This window comes from Colletes latitarsis, chromosome 10 (assembly GCF_051014445.1).
Source record: "Colletes latitarsis isolate SP2378_abdomen chromosome 10, iyColLati1, whole genome shotgun sequence".
Classification (NCBI taxonomy): domain Eukaryota; kingdom Metazoa; phylum Arthropoda; class Insecta; order Hymenoptera; family Colletidae; genus Colletes; species Colletes latitarsis.
Genome location: NC_135143.1, coordinates 14,157,290 through 14,178,958, shown reverse-complemented (window position 1 = coordinate 14,178,958; position 21,669 = coordinate 14,157,290). Strand labels below are relative to the sequence as shown.

The window sequence follows — 21,669 nt, the reverse complement described above, 5'->3', positions numbered from 1 at the left end:
GATTGGCGTTCCTGTATTCGTTTAATGTTACAATTTGTGGTGTAAATTTCACCTGGGAGCAGTGGCATTCTTCGCACACACGTACGTATTTATAATTCATTCAACATTGTGTATACATTCTATATTCTGTATCTATACACGGTATACGTATATTACGTATAATATATGTATATATGTATATATATATATATATATTATATGTATGTATGTGCGTGTGTATATACGTTATATTGTGAATATGTTGGATTATGTCTTCACTGTTCGCTGAATTCCGTTACAATGTGACTTGTGGTTGGTTTAGTTTCGTTGGTTTATCGATGTTCGATGTTGGCTGCTATTGTTGGTTGTTAGGTGTTTAGTGGTCACTTTGTGTTGGTGCTCACCCTATCGACTCTTCCTTGTACCCGCAACCACGACAACCTGCAACCCCTTTCCACCCCCACAAACTCGAATCCCGAAACTTGATGTTAGAAGTTACAATGTCAAGCTTGTCTCGTGCTAGGACGAGTCTTATTCGACGACGGAATGATTCGCAACACTATTAGTAGATACCAAGAGGACGGTAAGGTTTATATTGGAAAGTTTCTTTTGCAGACAGCATGCTGTTTTTACGTGTACAGAGACAAGAATCGAGCGACTACCGCCGGACGAAGATTGCTGAAGCGCAATATTTTTGAATAATATTGTTCTTTGTAACGAAAAAATAGTACGCGTCATTGACAGCGTGAGTAATATTTATAACAGCAACGAAAGTAATACTTTAAATTGCCTTTCACTTGATATATTGCTCTTTCACTTTCGTGAATGTTTAACGACAAATGAATAATGTGTATCATTCACTTGGGAAAAACGTAAAAATGCTACAACGAAGTTTGTTTTTTGTATGAATTTTCAAGAGTCGTATGAGTTTCTATATTATTATCATTTTACGAATATTTTAGGATCAGTACAATTATTTAGAGACCAAATAAATTATTAAGAAATCACTTTTCCTGAGATTTAGATTTAAAACAATATAGTGTATAGTAAAATTGCAAAGTAATAGGGTTACTTTAATGTTTATTAAACAACGAGTGATTCTAAATATGAAAATAGATTGGACGTGCAGAAAAACAATTAAACAATTTTCCATACGGGGTTTCGTTAGCGGGAGAATTGATTCCGGAATCTTCCGATTTCCGTGCAATTTGGGTAACGTGTCTGATCATTATTCGTTATTTCTACTTGCATTGGTATGTAAACATTGGTGATGGTAGGTTATTGTTTGCTTTCTGTCGGTTTTACTAACGTCCACATAGTAATAACCCGGTAATACTATACCACAATCAATGTTTACAAATATTAACACATGTGGAAACAGTGAAAGTAGATTTTTGTAAAATAAGAATAAATTGAAACACTTTTAATTTTAGCAAATTAGAATTTATTTAATATTTTCGTACAGCTTTGGTTCTCCTCGATATTAACACAAATAATACCAATACAACAACGATAACTAATCTGAAATAAAATTATTTGCGAAAAGCGTCGAAGTATCAAATTTAAGTAGTAATACTCAATATTGGTCGGACACGTTGAAATATGTTACGCGTACCGAACGACGCAGTATTTCGATTAATGAATAAATACCAACGATTAAAAACGTGAAATCTACAAATAATTATACTTGAAAATATGAGTAATTTATTATAAAAATTAGTGTGTGAAATTTACTGCCACAAATCAATATATTTTGTAAAACACGTGCTACGGACAGACCATTTCTGTATTCAATTTAATTTTTATAAATTGACTCAAATACAGTAATATTTTTAAAATAATAGTAACAAGATGTCCTAATGTTTAAAGTTGAAGTATACCAACTTGCATGTGATTTTTACTAAAGGTGCCACGAAGTACTTTCACGACTTTTCTGTATATTTATTTAAGATATTAAATTTGAAGCGAGGAAGGATCAATTTAACTAATTTGCAAAATTAGTCTATTCTCTATAACATAAAAAATTAGCGATAACCAAAGAAAAGACCCCAGTGATGGTTCGTTGAGTACTGTAAATGTATGTTGAGAATAGATAAGAATGCCAACGATTTTGATGCACTATGCGTAGAGGTCTCCTTTAAATTTAATTAGTAGGTAGTCCTAACTATCATTTCTTTCTTCTCGCATGCACGTTTTATATCTATACACCGTTCTCACTGTATCAATATTGTTTCAGTTTACGGAAGCTACCAGGCAGACGTGTCTTTCGAATCTATGAAACAACAAAAATTTTTGTTGATTTCACTTAAACGGCATTAACGAATTGAGCAAAATCAATACGCTAACGTACAAGCGTGAACGAGCACAATTTATTCCCGTCAATTTGCATGACAAATATCGATACTGCGATCCTTTTTTTTAAGCTGCTTTCAGTAATTAAGTTTGCAGGAAAAATGCTGTCGCCACGCATTTAATGAGCTTGGAGGACGATCGCTGTTTGCGATTGGCCCGGGGGAAAATCTGTGGTCGAAATGCTTGAATTCTTAATGCGATTCGACAGGAAAAAAAAGCGTTTACGGCTCTACAGGTAAAACAAATACACGAGCAAAACACTCAGGGAAATCTTTCAACGTCGTAAATGGCAATTATTTGATTCACAAACCGTAAAAACTAATATTCTCTATGTACTAAATATAAACAACGACTCGCAATTATTTTAACGTTATAGTAACGAAGTGTAATATAAAGCTGTTATATTTTCTTTATAATGGTGATCGTGTAATCGTACGCGTGCGTTCGAAATAAAATAAAAATTAATAACGCGAAAGAGAACGAGCGCGCGTCGCGTACAATTTTTCGATAAAGACCAGACGCGACGTTCTTTAAATCGCGGTTCTACGTACAATTCGCTCCGCGTCGTTCGCGTGCACTTAGGTCTAGTCGTGTAAAACCATTATCTCGATCTGCGTTCCAATTCCAACGGAACTGTCGAACGTTTTACTCTGTTAAATCCGCGGGGCGCGGGGAGGCGAGGGCGAAACGGCGAGAAAAAGAGAGCCGTTGTGCCGTTCAAGAACGTCCTCGGAGCAAGACGTATGGGAAGAAAGAAAATATGGTCGGACCGCGAGTGCCATTTACGTGCTGGCAGGAGTCCTGTTCCCCGTAGTTTTTCAGCCAGGTTGGCCGGAATTTCGCAAAGGCAATTCGATCTCGGGGCCCCATTCGAACAATATTAAAAGGTAATTGGATTTCGACCTGGCTAGTTGTTGCCAATGTGCCCATTCGATCGGCGGGCAGGAAGGGGGGACGTGTGGTATAAGGGGTGTTGAATCGGTAGGAAGAGGAAGGTAGCGGTGAGGGAGCCTGTACGCGCGTTCGCAGACCGGAATAATGGATAGTCGTTAAATTTAATTGGCACATAATTATCGGGAGTCCAGGAGCCAAGCAGATCGTTGCATGCCACCAATCGTCGCAATCCCCTACATTGCCTCGGCTTTAATATCGAGAAGCCTCGAATGCAAAGGGACGATACGTGCCTTCCACTTGTATTTCGCTGTGACAAAACGTACCCCTAATTTCCTGATCCGATCGGAATCGACCATTTTTCACGTTCGTTTCGGCCATGGTCACCGTTAAAACCGATAACTCAACCAGAGGGTTATTACACGCTGGCAAAATACAGTTCCTTTCGAGTCAGGGTTCCTGAGTAATGGAATCGGGTCGATTCGGTGTAAACAGCGATTTTCGTCTGAAACCGAACCCAATACGGATTCTGTCTCTTAAATTCGATCCGCAAATTATCGGTCCAAGACTGGAATTGCTGAACGAACCAGCCCTCGTGGAAAGAAAAGGGAATTCCATTATTGTCGGAGCCTTAAGTGACATTTTCCAGGCACAAGTACATTGCGACAGGTTGTTATTAACTTCGAACCGAGTCGAGGTAATCTGAACGAGTAGGTGTTACGGGGAACAGAGCAGTATCGCGAACCGGATCGCATTTACATGTTATTTCCGTTCATACTGCTCGGAGATCTCGAGAACCTGTTGAAGAAGTATGTTAAAAGACACGAGTTTCGAACACATAACAAAGCGCATATAAAATTTATTTGAGCAACTTGGGCAACGCAATTGCCCACTATCTCTCCGGGACTTTAATATCGCGTAATATTACGGGTTAAACGTGTATTCAGTATTAATTAATCAATTGTTCCCCGATCGTTTGTATAGCCTTTCGATCCTATTAAATGCACCGTTTGCGCAGTACTGGAGGCTTTGACGATCAGAAATTGTGCAGCGGCCCATTTCATTGTTTCACCCGTAGCGAATCGAATTTCTGTCAAATTACAAAACTCAATTTAATTTTTGGGGACACGCGTTAGAAAGTAACCGACTTCGATAAAATTAGTTCGCCCGTACGGAGCACAAGTTTCGTTTATTCGAGGCGCGTAATTCAATTTCAACGGGACTCTACTTCATCGAGTCGCAGCAGACATAGTGAATTCGCAAACATATTCGAATACGCTACGTGTCGGACTGATTTATACTTGGTTATTCGAAACGACACTCAACATTTCTATAGAATATACGTACGAAGACACACAGTCGCGTGGATACTTGAATAAATATACATGCACAGCTATATGCTGACCGAAATATTCCAGCGTTCGGAATCTATTATGATCTAAGGGATTGGAGAAGCAAGGACAACGTAAATTCGGTTCCACGATTTAAGAAACATATTTTTGATACGTTATATCATGCAAAAAACAATTTCGTCTTCTCATCCCTCGAGTTATTTGCCAAAACGAACACGATTGCAAGTCAATTTTTATTATGGTTAATCGCGTTTAAAAAATTGGGTGGATTCAAATTGGGTGCTCAAGCTCATTTTTGAATAGACTGTTACACTGTGCAAACAGAATGTGGAACCAAGAAGATTTTATATTAGAATAACACATGAAAATGTACCGATATGAATTGTTATTGCGTCTGATACGAACGATAAATAAGATCGGATCGAGTACCGTCGACGTGAAACAGAATTCTTGGCCGATATCCTCCTTAGCGCGGAATAAATTCAGCTCTGGGGTAACACCACTTTCGTGCTCAATGTATCGCGAAGGAATGTCAAGTTTTTGTCGGGCGAGAAAGAATCTGAATAATGCAACGATCGCGCGGAGCACCTAGACTGAGAGAAATGCGTCAAGGGAGACGATACGAGGATGAAGGGAAAAGCGCGCGAACGTGTATAAAAATCTATGAACGTCTTGAAGAATTACGACGGGCCTCCCGAGGAATTCAACGGTATTTCCAACGAGACGCGACCATGATTCGACCATGGTTTGCGCTCTGTAAGGGCTCGAAGGATCGCTCGAATCATTTGTAATTGACTAGAAACTCGATTCTTTCAACTAATATAGTATAAAAATGTTTTTAATTCGCGTAGAAATTCCATTAAAGATTATCATTTTTGTTGTGCCTGACAAAATGAACTTTACTGTCGAAAACATTTTGAGAGTCAGGCGAGTGAGGATTATTTCTACAATTAAATTTTTAACCCAAGTTCGATTTCTTTAACTTGTAATGTAGCAGAGCAACGTTAGGGAATTTGGTGACCACTGAAATACATAAAATTAACTGAAGGAGCTAAAGGAATTAATTCTCAAGAAAATAAATCTAGCCTGTAAAAGCAAGTTCTATGATAAATTGAGGGTAGTTTTCAATCCATTTTCCAATTTCCAAGAACAAAGTATCGTTTTCGTGGGCAATTCGAGGTGTTTGGCCTGTCAGTTGACCCCAGTCGTTTGGCCAATCGCGAACGAGTCCCGCGAGCGTGGATTCGGCGCGAAACTCGAACGCGACCGATTAAAACGGCCAAATATGGGACCGCGAGGGTAAATTAATTTATGAACCAATTAGGGTAGTCGCGTTTCGATACGGTTATCGATGTTACAGGGTGGCGACGCTTACGTGCGAGTCACAGAAGCACGACGCAGAAACAGAGGGGCCTGCGCGCGATATCGTAACGTTGCCTACGATGCCGGGCGCGTACCAATAAATAAGCCTACCGATACCATCTTTCATTTCGATAATTATTATTCGCCGCGGTGTTAATTAATTAAGGACGGAGAAACACGATGCCCGGGCAATGGCGGGCCCTCCCACAGCGAGCATGGAATGAAGTGCTCCGAGCAGACGAAACACGCATGTACACGACCATGATCGCGCTAGGTGATAACTCCTCGGGCTCTCCGGCTAATTACCGGATGGAAGAGCTATCTGGTGACTGCCGTCAAAGCCCTGGCGAAACCCGGTAAATGCACCTGCCACGTCATTGTGATATTTTAGCTATCCACCACCCCCCTCCTCGTTCATCACACGGTCGCGGTTTTCGGTGTATCTAATTCTCATTCAGCGTTTCCAATTTCTGTAAGCGTGACAGAAGAGTCGAAAACTCGTCTCGAGAAACAATTACACGAGATGGGGGAAAAAACGAAACGTCATTCCGTGATGTTAACCCCTTTAAATCGTCGCTCTTGTCTCTTGTGCTGTGCCTTCTTCTTGTGGGAGAATAATATATAATTATGTAGGACTTTTGCAATGGAGAATTATTGGAGGAAAATGAACGGAATATATATTTCGGACACACTGCTCATAAACGCGCTGCAAACTTTAATGAGAACAAAAATGCCAATCGCTCCTTCGTCTTAAAAACTCATTACTCATACTCAAAACTTCACAACCCAGTTTCACACGCGATTCAAATTAAATTAGACATCCTTCGCTATATCCTTCACTCCTTCAATTATAATAATTAAAAGCCTGCTAGTAATCCAAATGTACAAACTGTACAAATATGACGTTCCATGATGAAATAAGGATTCAAAGATTAGTAAACATCCGTAATGAATCTCCAAAGTATAAAAATACATGTTCTCTCACCGTATCTCTCAGACCGATTGCCAAAGAGAAGCGGAAGTAAGGAGGATCGCGTGGGAAGAGAGAAGAAACTTTTTACGGTCAGATTGTTGCCTTACGCGATCGGATTTCGGAATGGAGAATTACGATCGTAATACCGTATCTTGCGGAGAATATGGATTCTGTCCAGAGTCAATGGACGATGGAAAATTCACGTCGCCGTGTTCGTCGGGATAATAAAGCGTTTAAATTATCTCGCGAATCTATACCGGGGCTCCCGTTCCAGGCGATGCATGCGTGACATTGGCGAGAGGTAAACGTCAGCGTCGCGAAAAGCCCGAGCAATTCGGATGGAAGCCAACGGAGAGGAACTGGAATAATTTATTTATTTAATGCATACCTTTTTGGGTCAGAATCGTATTTGGGCGAGAGGACGTTGGCATTTTTCCCAGGCGACAGGAAAAAATACTGTCTCTCTTTTCCGCCGCGTCACGCTTCCGTAAATGTATATGCGCTGGACGTTTTGTACGACCAAAGGAACCGGTTGTCGCGAACAAAAATGCCCGCCGCAATTAATAAAATGATACCACTGCAAACGCGTTATTATTTTGCAAGGTGTCGTTCCGACGATTGTGAAATCAGTCGACGATATATTCGACTCCCTCCATCAGGTTATTTTTTAGTCAGCTTACTAAGTATGATTAAAATAGATTTTTTCCCCACACATATTGTGGCGCTGCGTCGCTGCGGTGTGGAACTCGAGACATTCGTAGGAGACGTGAAAATGAAAAGAGGGGGAGCGTTTCGTCCGGGCCTGCTAGTGGACTCGTCAGTAAGGCTTTCTAGCAGGCTCTGGTGGCAGGGGTCGGTCGAGCGCTTGCGAGAGCGCAGCCCCTCTGGTGGCGAGTATGGGAGGCGACGCCACAATATTATATGTATAATCTAGACTTTCTTCAGTCGATGTCAAAGTTGGATGGACAGAATTTTTTGCAATTTTATACATTAAATTATGAACTGGGGAATGTTCGTTTCTTTGTGCATCGGTTTAAGGGCGCTTTAATCATTGGAAATGGCGCGTGGCATTTGCAGTCGATCGAAACGTTCTCGACTCGAAACTCCGCGATGTAAATAAGCTCGATAACTCGTATGTTCTTGCGGTAGGGCAGAAATTCAATAACCAATAGGTAAGCGCGAGATATATCGAACAAGTGCATATATCCAAGGCGTATGTGCAATGAAACCGGAAAGAGAGAGAGAGAGAGAGGGAAAGAGAGACGAAGGTAGGGAAGAATTACAGGGTAAAAAGAGAAAAACGGACGAAGGGAGTCGGGTGGCGAAGCACACGGCTGTGCTCGAGCAGCGCTTCTATTCAATTTAGCCGCGCCGTGCCACGGATCCTCGTTCTCTCGCGTATATTTGCCGGGATTTGATTTACGCATAAAATATTCACCTTGGCCAAGATTTCGTTAGAGTTTCAAAGTTCGGAAACGCGCAGCCGCTGCCGACTGCTGCTGCTGCCGCGGCAGTGCAAACACCCGTAGAGAGGGAAGAAGTAGAAGTAACTCAAGAAACGAAAGTGTACGCGAAGGTTGAATAGAAACGGTTGGTAAAAGGGAGGGGCGAAAGAAGTTCGCGAAAGACAGAACAATGGGGAAAGCAAGGTGACTTTCGCGAACGGATTTCGTGCGGGAGTCTTGAGGTGCCCGCAGTAGGAAGAAAACTTTCCGCGGGGCGAAAAAAGGGGTGAGAGGAGAGCCGGGGAAATAGGAACACGGACGAGAGACCGAAGAAATTCCGTGATCAACGCGATACCTCGCCTCCCTCCTCGTCCTTTTTCTTGTCCCCCCCCGTGACCCTCTTTTTATCTTCCCCTTTTCTCTCTATCGGCCCTCGGCCTTCCGCGGAATCGAATAAATCAAAAAAAGGCGCGAGCGCGAACTTCCGACAGTCGATATTCGCGATGAGCACAGGTCCAACTTAGTCACCTGAAGTTCAGAGTGTGCCCGATAACGACTTTCCGCGACGCTTTCATCTTTTCCTACCCCGTTAGTACAACTTTCGCAACCCGCAATGTTACAGCAATGCCAGCGCTTCTCTGTATTCTTGGTTGTCGAACGATAAATGTGTGGAAGTAATCCCACACCCGGAGATTAAACGTGCATTTTGAGGCTTTTAATAATATATTTACGTATCTACGTTTCGATTATGGTATTAATTCTAACCCTGCTTAATTGTATTATGTAAATAGCATGATTGAAACGTGCTGTACATCCGCGAGAAATTGGCAAGTGGGCCGACACAAGGGACAAGGGAGTCGCTTGCTCCGCTCATCCCCACTTTCGACGATCTGAGCACCAATCAGACCCGCATTCCTTTCACTAGCCAACTTCTCGCGGACGCACAGTAGATAAATATACTATGGATCATCATAAAATCTCCTCTTCATAATCAAATAACAAACTCCTACTTTTTAAAATTTATTTCCCAAGTTCTGTTGCTCGCAAAGATAGTGCTTCTTTCGTTAATTAAAATTCAGAAATATTCCAGACTAGAAAAATTTTATACCAATTTTATACCTTAATATTTAACTAAATTTTAATAGCAGTAAAAAAAATGATTGCTTAAAAATGCTCCAAACGAGCGTTTCCGAAATTAAAATTCACGAGCCCGGTGGAAGTCCGCGAACTTGTTGCTGGGGTTCACGAACTTTCGGAACAAAAAAAAAGCATACTCTGGAATAACGAAAGCGTTTCCTGCAATTTTCTTTTCTTATTAACAACCGGCGAAACAAGCACGAGCATTTTACATTGCAATCGTTTATCACGAAATAATACTTCAACGTAAATTACCAGATTATTCTGCCCTTTTCCCACGAAATGGATTCTAGAATTAGAGCTATGTAGCGATGGAGAGTAAATAGACGCGATTATGAACATGTGCAGCGGGCATTACTGGAGTAATACAGAGTGCTTGATACATCTCGTCGAAAATATCGTCTCTACAAGCTCATACATTTGTGTATGAAACTCGAATACGACAGTGTGCGGAGGCGCTGGAGCAAAGCACGACGATTTGAAGAGAATACGGTACGAAAGGCGATTTTAGGATAAATTTAAGGACGCATAACTCTTAGGAATCGTTGGCCACCGTTAAGTATTGTGCGTGGACTTCTTCCTATTCCTATTCGCGTCGCTTCTATTCGCACTTTCGCTGTCGCGAGGAAGTTTCACCGGAAGCTTCGGGGAATTTATCCACATCGCTTCTCCTTCCGTCCGAAAACTTATCCAGGATGGCGGAATATGGGGCAGAGGGGACGCATACACGTGACCATCGCAATATGTTCGATGGCAGGACCGTTAGCTCGCCCTATTGGTTCCGAAGGACCCAAGCTCGAGCTCCTCTCTATTCCATTTATTCCGTATACATAATACATCGTTTTGCGAGCAAGCAGGCCCCACTTGGATTCCTGTCGAGCATGTAGGTATTCTTATTTCCACGCTCGATTTAACGGGCTGCAATGGAACGTTTCCACCGACGTGCCTAAGCGTATTGTTGTTCTCCCATCATTAATCGTAGCCATCGATCTTAGTTCATGGAGGGAATCGTTCGAACAAATCAGCCTTTATTAAAACCTTGGCGTCTCCCCGACGAAAAAAGGCTCCCTGCGTGTAGGGAATTTTAATTTTTATTATCTTTGGTCGAAGTTGCGGGGAAAAACATTTTCGAATTGCCTAGTTCTGGATTGGTTAGTGTTTACGAAAGAAACGGTAATAAAAGGCGGGTGCATTTGAAGGGAAAACACGGTCAAACGATGCCAGTACGAATCGACCCACCGAGGCAAGTCATCGCCAGGTTTCTGAAAATTATTGCTGTCAGACTTTCTTTCTGTCACGTGCACGCTCCATCTAATGAAACTGCTATTACTCACAGTCCTTTCCGACGTTTTTCTTTAACATCTGAGTATTATCTGATGACATCGATCTGCGCGTACGATAAAAACTTCCCGACGGCAAAAATTGCAAGTGAATGCAGAGACGAAGCGGAAGCTACGAGCAACCAGAATGTCTTCAATATATTATTAATATTGGAAGGGTCGAGGGTGGCTGAGAACGTTCAATGAAATTCATAGACGATTTTTCGTCTATAATCTATATTATTGACTTTAGTAGAAGTAGCTACGTTCCTTTTAATATTGTAATATTATCGCTAACTAAAATTCACATAGTCGAAGTGAACACATCGAAGTGAAAATGCAAGGATTTTGGAATCACGCGTTCCTTGCTTTTCACATTCGTTTATATTCGTTTTCATTATGCGTTGAAAGGGATCGAAATATCACGTTTCGAACGCAATTCTCGACGAAGAGGAGGTAATAGAGTGGAATCCCATCGTTTCGAGATCTTAAACTTCTCGTGAGCGCGATAGCTCGAAGAGAGAAAGCGTACATAAATCCGAGGCTGATGGTACGCGGAAGTCAGCAGGTCCCTCTTGACCGGAAGTAAACGACTTCTTTCATTTGAAAAGCCGCTCCTCGTGGTACGGCCGCGAGCTTCCCGCTTCTGACAGAAGTAATACGCGTTTGAATCGGGGGCTTGCATGAATATGAATGGAATTGCGTGGGTAGCGAAAGAGGGCGCGGGAGGAAAGAGGGTTTAACTCGATGAAATCCACAGTGCAAGCTGCCAGCGCGCTGTGAGCCAGTCGCCTCTCGTTCAGGTGCTCTATCGAGTATATGTCCCGATAATGCACGGCCCCGAAATATAATCCTCGCCGCGGCGGGGGCGCGATGAAAGCGTCGGTTTCGGTGCAGCGAAAATCACGCATAGCTTACCTATCCTGCTATTTTATGCCGTAGGAACTGGCTTTGGTCGTCGCATAGGCGGAACATAGGCCGTGGATCCCTGTGAATGGCTCGCCGCAGCCGCTATACCACGGACGCCACGCGTAATTACTTTATACGTTTATGGCGACGGGCCTTTCGTTGGGCCCTTTTGTCGACGCGCCGTGTGATTTATCGCGGTAACCCTGCCGCCACCGACCGCCCTGGGAATTTCCAAAGCCCGCGCCGATCTGATCCCCGTTCCCGTTTACCCTCGATGAATTTGTAACCGATCCTTGTAATCCTGCGTTTAACGGTTTTCGTTCCTTCTTCGTCACTGACACCGTTTATCGGCGAGGAACGGAAAAGAACTCCAGAATCCTTTAAAAAGAAATACTTCAGGTTTCCGGTACGTCTTACATTTTTTCGTACTCTATACGATCCACCGATGAAGATAAGTATTTTAGTTACAATCGAAAGGGGTGGTGAGAGTGTAAGGGAGACGATTTTTTTATTTTGATGCTTCCTTTTTAACGCGGTCGTGTTTCTACTCATTTTCATCGAGAAAATCTCAGTAATCTATTTGTAATATCGTTATGTAGACAAGACGAGAAATATAAGAATTTTCACTATTTAAATTTCCAATCTAAGTAAAAAGATAGTGAGAATTTCAATTTTGAGAGTGTAGAGTTTGATATAGTAACCTTAGAAATTTGTTTGAAATTTTCAAAGTAAAAAGTAAGTGACAATGTTAATTTTGAGAGTGCAGGGTCTGCTACCTGTGGTGTTGGAATGGTTTCGTAACCGTTGACGACTGAAAAAGAAACGGAAGCGCGTTGCTGTAGGAAACGTATCATGCGACGTTCAGAATGGTCGATAAACATAGTCTGATCGGAAATCCGACATGACTCGGTACGGAGACAGCTGAATTCGTAGCCTCGCGATTTGCGCCGCTACGACGGTATTAATATTTGATACACATCATTCGGTTTTACTGCCGGCATAAATGCATCGGATGGGCGCGTGCGTGCACCGTGAATCACCGGAAATGCGATTCGCCCGGGAATCGATGGATGCTGGATACGTAAGCGGTCAAGAGGACTGGTACCGTGAATACATATGCATCATTTTCGTCACTCCAAAACCGTTTTGAACGATCGTTATCCCAAGCATGGGCTGGTAAATGCATTCATACGTGATAGTTCACTGACGCATAATAGGATGCGCATATAAAAGAGTCGGTGTTTCGGTAAATACTATGCGTCCGTTCTAGAAAAAGTTTCCTCTATTTTTCGGCCATATGAATCTCGGTTCATTCGAATACTTTCCATCAGAAAATCTTTTCACAACCTCTGAGTACCCACAACGTATTATAAATAAATCTTCCACTTTGCCTCCTAACAATACCATTTATCTCTTGCAACAAAGCCATTAAACGAATTAAAAATAATCGAACGAGATTCGTTGTTTCTTCCCCAAAGTACGTATTAACGTGTTAGCGTTTCATATTTAACGAAGCCCCTCTTTGAATACATAATGTCCCGGGGTAAAATTATGTAGTAGACGTAGCTGGAAGCAATCGTACACAATTCAAGCAAATAATTAATTCCCTTTGTTAACGGTCGTGACTGTCGAGAATCACGGGGCACATGGTTATGATAGCCCGGTATTCATCAGAATTTCCCCGGTTTTGTACCCCCCTCCAGCACTTCCTTCGACGACTATCCCGTCAGGCGTGTACAATAATTCTGCATCTTTGCTTCTCTTCCGCTGCTCTGGCTCCGCGCTACCAAGTGGCACTTATAGTCAGATCGATGCTAAATTATGTCATTATTTGTCACAAAGTCTAGGCGTTCTCTTTCGGTAATTACGGGTACCTCCTTCACAATTCGCTCGCCTGGATAAACGGTAAAGAGTCACCCGTTAATAACGGTCTCACCCTTCGTCGGCGTTTTTACTCGCCGCTGATTATCCGATAACCTCCCTGGAAAAAGAATAGAAAATGTTCGTTCGGTAATTGTACCAGATGGGCCAACGTACCGCTTTCACCGACGATAATCAACAAAATTTCCCGTCCTCGAGACGCCCTTCTACGCCGAATAATCGCGAACAATACGACGAAATAATATTATTTTTATTAATTTCGCCCGACCGCTTACAATCGCAATTATTTCTGGCGCAAAAGGTTGTTCTTTAAACCTACGATTCGGACAACTTTTTCTAGACTATACTTGATAAGTCTTTATACAGGGTGGTCCACGCAACTTGTGCAGCTCTGTAATTTTCATATGCGTTACACGAAAAAATTTTATGTACAAAAATTGCATGGCTTGAAGGGATACATTACGTAGTATATTTCTTTTTTATGGGTGGAGAAGTTTCTGAGATTTGAAGGTCAACTTTGTTATTTTAAATAGAATACCATATTTTTTTATAACAAAATATGGAAGAATATCGAATTCTGAGTAAAAAAGTATTGACCTTTATTAGCCCTAAACCTAATAGCTGACGAATAATTTCACTTTATTTCTTGATAATTTCCACTATACTGCAGAAATCTGTGATAAGGTTGAGTCTTCAATTTGATATTACGTGAAAAAAATTGTCAAGAAATGAAGTGAAATTATTCGTTAGCTGTTAGATTTAGGGCTAATAAAGATCAATACTTTTTTACTCAGAATTCGATATTCTTTCATATTTTCATACAAAAAATATAGTATTCTATTTAAAAAAACAAAGTTGACTTTCAAATCTCAGAAATGTCTCCACCTATAAAAAAAGTAAATGTACTACGTAATGTACCCCTTTAAACCATGCAACTTTTATATACGAAATTGTTTCGTGCAACGCATATTTTGAAAGTTACAGAGCTGCACATGTTGTATGAACCACATAGACTAGTTGCAAAAGTGACTTACAACAATTCTGCATAAATTAGTCGCTAGGGAAGCATTCTGTAAAATTTTCTGTCATTTGTTGTAATTTTGAATATTCTACGAATTATTACGTCTCATTCCGAAGGCTTCCAAAGTTTAATTTGGCTTTCGAAACGAGAATGCAATGTAATTTCTGGCGGGTCGGTATTATTCTTGACACTGATGTTAAGAGATATAAATTATGCATGTTTATATAGTGCGTGCTCTCAGCGTAATGCTATCGCGCCACTTTATGATACCATATTTACTAACCCGGCATTAAACTTTATTGTAACAGTAACGTTCTCTGTAATTCTCTGTAACAGATAGAGAACACGAAGGAGCGGAATAATTACCTAACTGTCGAAAGTCTAGCGAGCAATTCTAATACTTACACCTATCTTTATAAAGATTACTTTAAATTTTCTTCGAATTTCTCGCGTTTCCAACGTAACGAAACTTTCGGCGAACAAACTTGAAATTTCATATTCGTATCAATTTAAAATTAGGCAAACAATTTGGCAAATTTATTATTCGTATATCGTAAGGTTTAGATCCTCTTTAAATTTTACTGTGTGTATCCTCCCGTTTCGCTTCTCTACGAAGGGAGTTTCCAAGGCACCGCTGTTGGGGTCAAAGTTTGACAAGAAACGTGGAACAGGATGCGTAGAGACGAGATCCAGGATGGAGGACGAAAGCAGGAGAGAGACGGGGAAAAGAGAGAATTTCGAGGGACGCGGGGAAGCGGACGAGCATGGACCGGTCATGTAAAGCGGAATGAATCTTGCAGCCGCACGTGGCTTGGCCGCGATCCACGCTATTCCAGCCACTCTTCGCGTTGTGTAAGCTTTTTATGTCCGGAATTTAAATTAGATACAAACACTTTCCATTCACAGCCATTGAAACTCGCGGAGTGCCTACCGAATCACCCCGGTGATACTCCTTTATTTCACGCCACTTTATTCCGCGTCGCTGTTCCGCTCATCTTAGCATTTAAATGAGTATCAGGGGCTGCGCGGGATATCGAGGCGCCCTGCTGAATTTTCGAAGGGATTATTTAAAAAGCATCACGCTTCGGGAACGTCTCACTTTATCTTCTTCCGCTATTACGTGCTACGCCTGTGGCTCGAAAGTCTCGTCGAGGCCTCGTTCAACCATCGCGCGTGCACTCAAATGCTTTACACATGCAACAGATCCCTATCCGTTTCGAACCACTTCGATCATGTATCTATTTTTCAAATTGACAGATTTTAAGAAAATAAAATTCTCATAGTTTCCCGAAATATTTGTAAAGCAGACAGTAGTTCTCGAGAATAAATTTGATATTTTATGATCGTTTCACTCCCGCGAGAATTCAACCGTAAAGTTCTAATTTTTAATTCATTTGTGTTAAATATTTTTCGTTGCAACAATAAGGAAGTGCACGTTGATAAACATAAATAGCTAAAGCGTGGACCTGTTGGATCAAAATATAAAAAAAGGTGGTTTTCGGTCGAGTCAGCGACGAAGTCAGTAGTCGAGACCGATACTGGTCAGCCGTGAGTGTAAGTAGCAATAAACGGGGACCGGTTTGTTTGTTCGAGCGCGACCGATCGAGGAGCCGTGTCGATCCGGTCGATGTCGGGATCGAACCCCGTAGCGAGATATCGAAGGTGCCTATAGGGAGGTATAGGTTGAGCGGAGACGTGCCAAAATGTGATTGCGGCAACATTGCGTCACCGTCGGTGGTCCCGAGGTATCTTTGGAGGCTCGTCGCTGGAGAGGACGAAGTAGGATTCTCCTCCTTTCAAAAGCGTCGTTAGAGGCCTCTGGCACAAGGCCAATCACGTCGGCTGGCTACTGTATACGTTTCGCCCCCGACACACTGCTACCTTTCCTTGCTCAGGTTTCTCCACCCTTGGGTCTAGTTTGGTCTGGCATAGCACGGTCTCTCCGGCCTCGACCACCGCCCGCACGGTCGGAGGAATCGGTCTAGGGGATTCTCGTTTCTTGTTTGCACCTATCGCTCGTCCACCCACGGGGGTGTCTTTCTCCCCTGTAAACATCGATATGACCAATATATTGGAATATGACCAGGATATTGTGCACGGTCCGTTCGAGCCCCATCGTTTCTGACTTTCTATTTTCGTCCGGAGATAATTGCTTCGTCGTAGTCGGTGTGCTCTTGGTAAATTTCGAACCGTACCACCGACTAAATAATAGGTTTAATATGACTGCGGCCGATACCGGGGACCCGGGATCTATTGACTCCGTCCGATGTGTCGAGATTAATGTAACCGTATCTGTAATGTAATGCAATCGATAAATAGCCCCGGTACCTCCAGGAATTGGAGACGACTGCGTAATGCAGTCGGTGAATCTAAACGTTAACTTCGATCGAAGGGAGTTTAAAGATTCAAATTTGGAAGTGGTGCAAAAACCTTCGCGAAACCACGTGGTTTATTCGATATTAAATTTTAACCATTCGTATATTTCGGTTCGGGTCCTTTTCAAATTTTAGAAAGGTTATTCAGCACAAATCTGAAGTAACATAGAACGGGGACAAAAATTAATAATTGTATTTCTTTCTATATTTGTACCTTAAAGTGTTCTCTTTTTCAATCTCCTTCAGAGTGATGATTCTTAAAATGAACACGTGATTCGTAAGTTGAACATTTCTCCCTTTTAGAGCCAGTGAAGCTTGAAAGACGGTGTCGAATTTCACTTCCGCTGTACGAAAGATGAACGTGCTAATCCCGGAGCGATATGAAAATACTTTTAGTTTATCGAAGAATTATTCCACTATAATCTATGTAAAATTTAAAAAGATCGACGATGCTAATTTGTAATATCTGAAACAGATATCGTAGATATAAATAGGCATCGAGACACGAGCCCAGCTGGTGTTTGCCAGGAGCCTTTCGTCAGCGAAGCGAACGTAGACATCTATTTTACAGGCAGATGCAATTCACAGGAGTTTCGGTGCCCGCGACGCGGTCCGTGGCCCGAGGAAGCGAGAAAGGGACGGAATAGTTGGAACTCGAATTAGAAGCGGAGTTTGAGGGAACGGCGGGAGGTAGTTAGCATGCTAATCCAGAAGTGGAAACACTTAAATTCATTACACAAACTACTAATTACGAGGATAATGAGCCATCGTTAATCGCCGAAAGAATTACACTTCCTCACCGTCTTAAGAGGTTTCGGCAAGGAACGCACAGGCGCGGAATCATGGAACGAGAATACATCAGCGGGAACGGCCGTGCCCGAAACCATCCTCTTTCAGCCAAGAATGGTCTCCCAGCTCACGTTTTCGGGCCGCGGCTGGGGAATTATATCAAAAAGCGATTTTCATCATTGACATTCAGGGAACGAACTGGGGCGCAAGTTCCGATGTAGTCGTGGAAAAGTTTAACGTATTAATTACGGAAAGTTTCATCGGCCCTGTTTCTTTTTTCTCGGGAACGCTTCTGCCCACGTTCCCTCCTTTTTTTTTCTTCCTCGGTCTCCTCCATCTTCCCCGTCGACGGACCGTATCGCATTACTTAATGCCATCGCCGACACGAGCTGCAAGTTTTTAACGAGGTGAAACGTTTGACGCCTCGTAAAAGGACCGGTCGAACTGTAATAGCTTTCCTTTCAATTTCCTCCGATGGCGAGGATGCGATCCCGATCACCCTCGAAATTTGACTAAACGCTCGTAACGCGTCCACGTTACGCGAATTGCGATTTTTATTTCACGATTAGACTACGAACGAATTCTAATTGAGAGGTATTGTACAATGTTCACACGAGAACATAATCAATGATATACAGGGTGTTCGGCCACCCCTAGGAAAAATTTTAATGAGAGGTTCAAGAGGCCAAACTAAGACGAAAATCAAGAATATCAGTTTGTCGATTGAAGCTTCGTTGAAAAGTTATTTTTGTCCACCTACACGAATCTTTTCCTTGAAAATGCGTGGGATTTCAAGGGTATGTCTATTGATCGAAAATGATTGTACTTGACCCCCGCAACCGAAAATAATTTTTTCAGAACGATTCGAAATTTTTTTTTCTCGTCGAAAAATTTCACACCTCCTCGAATTTTTTTCTCGAAGGTGGATAGGATTTCGGGGGTATGTGTATTCACCAAAAATGATTGTATTTGATCTCAGAACCCAGAAATAATTTTTTTAGAACGATTCGAAATTTTTTTTTTCCGCCGAGAAATTTAGGCACCTACCCCCTGTCGATTTTTCTTAAAAATTCCTTTTTCATTTTCAGTAATTTTGTTTGACGCCCTACAGAAAAGTTGTCTAATACTTTTTTGTAGGTACCCATGAGCTCTACTTCAGAAAAAAGTTTCATTGAAATATATTCACAATTGTAGGAGTTATGGCTGTTTGAAAATTTGGCCATTTTTATGGGGTTTTTCTCATTTTGCGGGGTCAAGGACCAACTTTTCGAATATTTTTGCGATTTGTACATATTCCCCACCAAAATACGCGTAGTTTGCTTTTTTAAACATTAAAATCGTCCAATCCGTTCAGAAGTTACGAGGTTTTAAAGATTCGCATGAAAATTCGGGCAGACATTTCTGGTCAGAAATTATATTTTCGGTAAGGAATTTTTTTCTCGAAACTGAGTAGGATTTCGGGGGTATGTCTGTTGACTAAATATGATTGTAACTGACCTCTGTAACTAAAAATAATTTTTTTAGAACGATTTGAAATTTTTTAATTTCGCCGAAAAATTTTCCGATCGGCATAGAACTTTAAACGTTAATAATTTTTTAACGAAGCCTCAATCAATAAATTGATATTCTTGATTATCGTCTTATTTTGGCCTCTAGAGTCTCCCATTAAAATTTTTCCCAGAGGTGGCCGAACACCCTGTATACTCTAGTACGAAATTGAATTAATATTCGAGCTAAACAGTAAGTGGTCGAGTTTGTAGAGTCGCGAGGAATCTCCGTGATAAAGAATATGCAAATCACGTGAAACTTCCTCATCGTACTTACTGGAATTTTTTTAATTGAGCGTCTGATTGGAGGGGGGAGGGGGGCATACATTATGCAATAGAAGGTTGATATTCGAGTGTTTCATAGATATTCCGCCGCTACGAATAAATGTGGAATATGATTATTTGAATATTATTATTCAAATAAGAAAGTATTCATGCATTTATGCTATTTGAATAATACGTGCATGTATTTAAATAATCTTGTCGTTGAACGATTATCGGGTCACGTATGCGCATAACAATGTACATCCTCTCAATCAGTGGCAATTTAATGAAGGTAAATGTACCAAATTTTAAATCCTCTCTGTCGTTTTTGTTATGTTTGATCTATTGTCTCTAGAAACAGAGAACCGTTTAAATAATTAAACGCGCGCGAAAGCCACACTGAATAGTCCATAAATAGCTCCATGGTAAAATGCAATACTTTTGTTCCAAGGGTGCGTGTTCGCATGACATTAAAGTCGTGACATCTTAAAGTTATGACTGATCAGGACGTCATGACAACGCGACTTTTAGTTGTCACCGTGACAAATGCCGTCACATTCACTGTCACCGCAATAAAAGTCGCGACTTAATGTTACGCGGACACGCACCTTCGGTACCGTATAAATGACTTGTGCTGAAATGCTTTCAAGGCTATTATATTGTTAAAATGGTTCCACAGATGTTCGGGGAACGTCATTATTAACGAATTTTTAGTTCAACAAGGTTCATCATTCTACTCCTTTGTCGCTGGCTGTGTCACATTGCGAACTAAAGATTCTTAAAAATGGAAAATACGAGGCAGTATGAGTGTCGGTAGTAAATGTAAAAGTTACACTTCTCAAATAATTCTCGTCAATTCGTTTCTGTTTGATTTCAAGCATACGAATTATGCCCACGTTTATTACGATACAAACTAAGGTTCGTCGAAGCCTCTATGTGGGTGGCTGCGTCTGTTCCGGAGGACTCGAATGCAGGTACGTTTGAATAAATAGTTGATTGGGTCTAAGAGGTTCCATAGTGCTACGTTTCTGCGTCGAGTAGGATCCACAGTTGAACTGACCCGTTGGGTTGAGCATAACTTTGCTATGGTCCACAAGGGGTTGCGGGGTATGGGGGTGCAGGGAATGGCAGTACCAAGAGACGTGACTAGCCTGCCAGGGATGGCATTACACCTAGACGAGCCCGGATCAGCGATACAGCGCCAATCCCTAACCAGTCTCAACCTCCAAAGCACGTATATCGTTACGTTCATGACGCCATGCGCCATGCAACCGAGTCTGTCTTCTTCGAGCGTTTACGTATAGTCGTATATTACTGCAGCCTGGAGCCCTCAGACTTTTCTGTTCCTTGGAAAAGAAGAATCTTGCATGTATTGCGCGGGGGGAAACGATGGCGAGTATTCCAAAACTGGCGTTGAAATCGTTTCTTCTGGTTTATTCCAGTTATATCTGCGTATCGAAAATTTGTAGGCAATAAAGGAATTTCTACATGTAAATTCCAAAAAAATTATGTCATAAGTACTTTTGCTATGAAAGCAAGTTCAAGCGAGATATCGAACATTTTGTAAATAATTAAAGGATTTATTACGACTGGTTAAATTGAAAGAAACTACGTTTGATTGCCTGTTTATAATAATTTGTTAGCATGCAACACAGTGAAAATTCGATAAATTTGCATTTCAATTTTGTTATTTCGTTGCATATCCGTTACTGATCTTATTCTCACGCGCGTGACTGCTATTCTTGGCACGCTTTTATTCTCGGTCTCACTCCTGGTTTCATTTTTATTCTTATCTCCGGCGATTTAGTTCAGATAAGCCAATCCAATTGTCCCGAAAACATAAATTTGTATTATTCGTTTCGAAAACGATTTCGAAACAGCAGGTATCGAGATAAAGAAATCACCGTAACAGTTTCTGACCAAATTCTTTTCATTCGATCGTTAACATTCGGGATAAATTTTCTGCTCGTCCCGTTGGCAAGGGAAATTTCAAGTTTTTATCATTTCACGGTTTCTAATTAAACGATAAAAAGATGTTTATTAACTTTACCCAAACACGTGCACGTATTGCCT

General features: G+C 41.5%; 1 protein-coding gene across 3 annotated transcripts in view; it reads left to right on the top strand.

Moving 5' to 3' along the window:
* The window catches only part of Bru3 (CUGBP Elav-like family member bruno 3), a 714,599-nt gene that overhangs the window by 215,553 nt on the left and 477,377 nt on the right, over positions 1 to 21,669 (top strand). The window lies entirely within an intron of this gene.